This window comes from Pseudorasbora parva, chromosome 25, assembly GCF_024679245.1.
Source record: "Pseudorasbora parva isolate DD20220531a chromosome 25, ASM2467924v1, whole genome shotgun sequence".
NCBI lineage: Eukaryota > Metazoa > Chordata > Actinopteri > Cypriniformes > Gobionidae > Pseudorasbora > Pseudorasbora parva.
Genome location: NC_090196.1, coordinates 27,482,293 through 27,489,147, shown reverse-complemented (window position 1 = coordinate 27,489,147; position 6,855 = coordinate 27,482,293). Strand labels below are relative to the sequence as shown.

General features: G+C 35.2%; 1 protein-coding gene across 3 annotated transcripts in view; it reads left to right on the top strand.

Annotated features, from left to right (window-relative positions):
* The first annotated feature begins 5,675 nt into the window (after positions 1-5,675).
* The window catches only part of hmg20a (high mobility group 20A), a 10,212-nt gene continuing 9,032 nt past the window's right edge, over positions 5,676-6,855 (top strand). Inside the window, exon 1 of one of the 3 annotated variants that reach the window (XM_067436902.1) lies at positions 5,676-5,917. The gene's annotated coding sequence lies outside the window, so the exon portion shown is untranslated. The remainder of the gene's footprint in view (positions 5,918-6,855) is intronic. The other 2 variants (XM_067436901.1, XM_067436900.1) reach the window with 2 other exon arrangements.

The window sequence follows — 6,855 nt, the reverse complement described above, 5'->3', positions numbered from 1 at the left end:
GATGTTTTGAAAGTACATGGAAGATTCAGAAATAACCTTTTATAACTGTTTACAAAAAAAAAAAATCAAATAAGTGGTCAAACTTAAATGTTGGATTGAACCATTATCTTTAGTACAGTAATAAATAAATAAAAATCAAGAGCGTAAGGATATGAAAAATTATCCTCTTTAATTATTACGGCTCATGTTCTGTGATCGATAAAAAAAATATATATTATACCCATATTTGTGTTTTAAATCTTTTACATAAAAATGTGATTAATTGCGACTAATTGTGTGTGTGTATAATTATTATTTGAATACACGCACACACATGCATGTGTATTAAAAAAAAAAATATATATATATATAAAATAGTTATATATAATATAAAATATATACATGCAAATATTTCTTAAATATATTCATGCTTATGTGTGTATTCAAATATACATAATAATTATACACAGTACACACACATACATATTATGTAAACAGATTTTTATTTTGGATGTGATCAGAAGCTTGGCTCACCCTGGCTTAATGCGCGCCAAATAACCGATTTCAATATTTCAGCTCCAGATGATAAAATTATTAAATTACGCTATCGATTCATGAATACAGTTAAACACAGTTAGATTAAAGGGGTAGTTTCCCTAAAATGAAAATGTGATGTTTATCTGCTTACCCCCAGGGTGTAGGTGTGTTTGTTTCTTAACACAAATGAAGATTTTTAACTCCAACCGTTGCTTGTATAATGCATGTCAATGGGGTGTATTTATATGAGAGTAAAAAACACACAGACATACAACTCCATATTAAACCCTGTGGCTCGTGCGAACACACTTAAAACATGAAATGATCGTTTTCTGCGAGAAACCGAACATTTTTTGTTATTTTTTACCTCATATCAGACGAATCTCATCTAGTATTCCTCAGCGCCATTACTTCCGCCGAAGAAGGTCAAAATCCTGGCGCAATCATAGATAGATCACAGATAATGTTAAAAGACCAGGGATTTCATTTGGTCCACTCTACATCTCAAAGCTGGAGCCGGGCCTGTTTTGACAACACTAAAAAATGTACTTGTTCAAAATAATTCATGGTTTGTACAGACAACAATCACTGGGTTACTTCTTTCAAATGGCTTTTCTGTCTTTTAATGTTTCTTGAGCTCAAGGTTAAAGTGTTTACTAGAACTACACTTTTTTTTAAAGGTGAAACTGAACAGACATTAAACAGAGGCAGAGACTCAAACTGCTGTCAAGAGCTGTCAGGATCACGGGTAGCTAAAGAGAGATACACACACGTCACAGAGAGAGGTCCTGACCCGCTGCTGCTCACCCAGACCTCCAGCACTTTTGGATCAGAGTTCGGTTCGAATGTGAGCGCAATGGTACTAAATCATGGAAGTGAACTGCTATTAATAACCTATGATTTGATTTAAAAAACATTGTGTTTGTGTGCCTCGCTCCTTTTCCTGGCGAGCGTGACTGACGTATAGCAGAGAGCTGTAAATCTGATCTGTGCTCAGCTTTCTTTAGAGCATTTGTAGTACATTTGCGACAGATAGTGCCATTAGTGCCAAGAGCCATTACGCACTTTAGCTTTGGTAACAAAACCAACAGAACTTTAAAGGTCCCGTTCTTCGCGTGTTTTCGAAGGTTTGATTATGTTTACAGTGTGCAATATAACATGAGTTCATGTTTTGCGTGTAAAAAAACAGTATTTTTTTCTCACAATTGACTTATCTGTACAGCGCTGTTTCCTCTGTCCTAAAAACGGCCTGATGATTTCCTTGTTCTATGAAGTCCCTCCTTCAGAAACACGTAACGAGTTCTGATTGGGCCAGCGCTTCCTGTGTTGTGATTGGACAGCAGCTTAGCGCACTTTTCCCGGAAAGGTCCCGCCTCTTACCATAACGGGGCGATGCAAGCGCTGAATGCGTGCTCTTCTCCACGTGAGAGAGCAACAAGACCACGCCCCCTATTTTACGTGTTCTTGTGGGTGGAGGGTTAGTCAACAAACGGTTCTAGTGACGTCATTACATCCCTGCACTTCCTGCTGTAGTCCAAACCGGCCGCTCGCTGTAGGCTTTGAAAGGGAACTTCTGTTAAATAAAATATCTCGCTTGGCATTGAACTTTGAGCTTTATAATTTTACAGGTATTATTTATGCTCTAACAGCAACATTACACACTGACTAAAGTTTGAAAGATGGAATCGCGAAGAACGGGACCTTTAATGCTTTATTTAATGTAAACGAATGACTTATAAAAATAAATCACCCCCCCCCCCCCTCACAGTTGTCATGAAGGTCAAAATTAGCTGTATAGACCAAAACCACAATTTGTACCAGAGTGTAAAAAAAAAAAACATTCTGCTGTAAAGTTGGGCATTTTAACATGGGGCTCAGTGAGATTCTGCTCCCTTCTGGAGCCTGTCCCTTGTGGCCAGTCGATGAATTACAGTTTAAGTCACTTCCGTATGGGCTTCAACAGAAACTGCGGGAGGTTGCTTTTTGGTTAGGACCATATAAAAAATATGGACGTAATGTCCGTGACGTCACCCATAGGATTCCTATAAGCCTTTCTGAAGCTTAACGCTACACTGTGTGATATTTTCCCCCAGTTAGTTTCTTTTCCTCTTAATTCTGATTTCGTTTTAACTCCTACGGTGGCCGATTTAGTCCAAGATTAACATGACAATCCCACTCTTCACATTCAACACGGTGCCATCGAGTGTTAAAACGCAAAAGGCGAAGCTTGAATTTACGGGTATGTCCCTCTTTGGCTAATGTACTTTCAAGATGGAGGGCCAACATGGCGACCGGCATTCGAACCCCTCACCCGTATGTATTTTCAATGGCATATTATAAACTTACCAGAATACTTTATTACTAGAAAGAAGTAAATATACATTAATGAGCACATATATTTTTGAAAGAACTAAGTGTTTTTAGCTAAGAATAAACTAAAAAAGTTACACAATGTAGCTTTAAAGTAGTTGCGAGCTGGACGTTGCCATCTTGTGAGCACGTCATCGCGAGTCACTCCCGGATAACAGAAAATGGGCAAAAAGGCGGGATGTGGGCGGAGCTTATGTGAAGCAATGACTATAGACGGCGGATAAATGGCTATCCACCTGTCACTCAAAGTAACCACGCCCTTAATTATGCAGAACTTTAAGGCTTTATGTAACGTAAACTAATGAGATATACAAAAACAATTCACCCCCCTCACTATCATGAAGGGCAAGGCAATTATGGTTTGAGTAACCAGGTTTCACAGTAAACCCGTTTTTATAATCCACCGGCCGGGCATCTCGTGACCCCAGGGACACTCGCAATCTCTGGCATTGAACCGATAAATGACAAAATAACAAGAATCAAATCATAAATAAATTATATTGTGCAAAATTTCTGTGACAGTTTAACAAGTTATCATCAGCAGACTTCAGATTAATGATCCTGCAAGCTGATAATAACTCGTGAAATTGCTGTAACTGATCAATAAAGTGATTTATTCTTCATATAGCATCATGTGATTGTGTCCAGCAGCTCACTACTGGCCCCTACAGGTCATTATGGCTCTGTGCTGGGGTCATAACCCATGGCCTTGAGTCTGTTTTGAGAGGGTTCAGAGACAAAAACCAAGTGCAAAAAGTAAAATGTAATCAACCAGAGGCTATAATCGTGCATAGTTTTATTAGTTTTATTTTATTAAATAATTTTAAATAATTTTATTTAAATAATTTTATTAAATAATTATTTTTATTTAAATTTTATTTTAATAATTATTTAATGATAAAATCAATATTATGATAATCATTATCATCATCATTTATTATTATTAAATATTTTTGTTATTTATTTTTTATTTAATTTGCATAATAATGTATTATTATTATTATTATTATTATTATTATTATTATTATTATTATTATTATTTTGTGTTGTTTTTTATTAGGGTACTTTTAATGATGTTAAATAATTTGTATAATTTGTATTTGCATAATAATAAACTAATGATTACCATCACCAGTATTTTTTATGATATATTTTCATTATTTAATTTTCATTTATACGACATATTTAATTGCATTTAATTTGATTTAAATATTACTTTATTACTATTATTTAATTATTATTAATATGATAATTCATGTGAGATATATATATATATATATATATATATATATATATATATATATATATATATAAAATTTTCATTTTATTTAACCAACATATTATTTAATTTTAATAATTTTACTGTAATTAAATATTTACATTTTATATAATTTTCATTTTATTTTAATATTAATTTTATTATAATTGATTATAATTAGTATTTTATTTTATTTTTTATATGGTCATATCATTCATATGAATAATAATAATAATATTATTATTATTATTATTATTATTATTACTACTACTACTACTATTATTTAAAAATGTTACCAACATATTATTTATTTTAAATACCATCATTTAAATATTATTTTATTACTATTATTTTAAAATTGAAAGTGTTATTTTACATCACCACTTTAAATGTAAAATCTGCAACCATTCCAGAAGCGTGGCTATAAACGCAGCCTTTTTCTTCCAAAATAATAATAAACAACAAAAACATAACACCATTCAGGCAAAGGGTCACCTCATTAACTTCATGAAATGATGTTCACGTTCCCCGAGCCCTGAGGCCCGAGCAGCAGCAGCGGGAAGACTGTCTGTCACTCTCATCTCATTCATGTGGACATGAAATTGATCCCTCAGACCGCATGGATTAATTACAGCCTTCAGCACATTTTCACATTTTGTCTGTAATTCTTTCTGACATAATGGAAAGTGTTTATGGAAACATGAATTGTGTTTACCCCCAGCACACACACAGTCAGCTGTAATTCACACCTTCCTTCAACACTTCAGGCTACTTTAGACCTGCAGTGAAGAGAGTCAGAGTGTGAACCCTGGCCTGTCAGGTTTGGTGAAGACGTCTGGTATATACAACACGAGGGGGGGGAGAAGGGCTGCCCCAGCAAATCTTCTGCATACATTTTTTTTTCTTCAAATAAGTGTGTTTATTTATTTACTTACAATGAGGAACAAACACTATAATTGTATCAATGAACATGCAGCATGTGGCCAGTAGATGGCAGTGCGGGAAAGAATATAAATCGGTAGAGCGGAAACTACCAAAACAAGGGTTACGAAGGGGGCGGGGTGTAGTGGTTTTGGATTGGTTAGATGTGACACCCATAGAAAGACGACGTCAAAAGAGCAGCAAAAAGACAGATGATTTATTATTTTTTGTAATAAACAATATGACAAGAAACATAAAATACAATTGTAACGTGTTATAAAAATTGTTTTTTTTCTATATAGCCTATACAAATATGCTACGTGACTGTGGCAGCGTACTATTACTGTATAGACAATATCTGAACAAATTATATTAATTCAATATACAAAAGTATATTTTTATTCTCATGTGTTTGTGTATTTGAAACGTTTACTTATGAAAATGTATCAGGAGCGTCGCCGTTATTTCAGTTGCACTTGCAGGCTCTGGCCACCGGAGAGCAGCAAACCTCCATTAATCTATCGTAACCCTCCAGCAGCAGCGCTCCATCTGTTTCAACACATTAAGCGCTTTTAATGAGGTTTTTACATTAAAAGAGCATTTTTACTAAGGCGAAGGGTATGATGATTGGTATGAAGATTGGTATGATGAGGAGGCATCAGGGATCTGGCAGAGGTGAGAGCGCATGACGGAGCCGTCCTGCTTCCCGTCGCAGCGCGATGACGTCAGCCGGCTCTGTGCATTGTTTTGACTCGGAATATTTTTCTCTCTAAAATTCCTGAAAAAAATCGCACGAGAAACACATTAAAGACGCAATTTTGCGTCGTATTTCAGCGTCAGAACAAAAGACAGGTGAGACTATTGATGTCTGTTGGTTTTTTGCGTGATTCTAATGCATCTGTTAAATTATTTTTCCGTACCAACCTTACATAAAGTACCTTGGCTGTACTATAGTAAAATTATGGTATCTGATGGTTATGGTACTAAATGATTTATCTATCCATGTAAAATAGTGCTTTAAATAATTATTACCACCATTAAGATATCACCATGATATGACATCTCAAACATGGTGTTAATGTTAACGTTACTGTATTAATGAAACCATGGAAACAAATTTTAGCATACTGTAATTTTATTAAATAATGTTCATGAAAACGAGAATTAAATTATATATATATATATATATATATATATATATATATATATATATATATATATATATATATATATACAGTAGCGTACCGTGGGGTTTCAGTCAGGGCCTTCACTAACGATCAACACGCCCCACACCATAACAACACACACACACACACACACACACATACACGCACGCGATCAACAAGCCCCACGCCGTCGCCATAACAACACACACCCACACGCACACGTTTGTTTTTGTGACATATGGGGACATTCCATAGGCGCAATGGTTTTTATACCGTACAAACCGTATTTTCTATCCCCCTACACTGCCCCTGCCCCTAAACCTACCCATCACAGGAAACATTCTGCATTTTTACTTTCTAAAAAAAACCTCATCCTGTATGATTTATAAGCATTTTGAAAAGTGGGGACATGGCCAATGTCCTCATATTTCACCCTCTCCTGTGTGTCATAACCACACACACACACAAAATACAATAATGCACTGTACGCAATACTACTACGAACTTTGCTTTCATAGTGTTCGTCGGGAAGGGGACAAGCAAAAAGTACACGCCAGACAAAAAGGCAATTTGACTATTTATTGATGATACTGCACTCACGTGTCGCCGTTTAGGTTAGGGGTG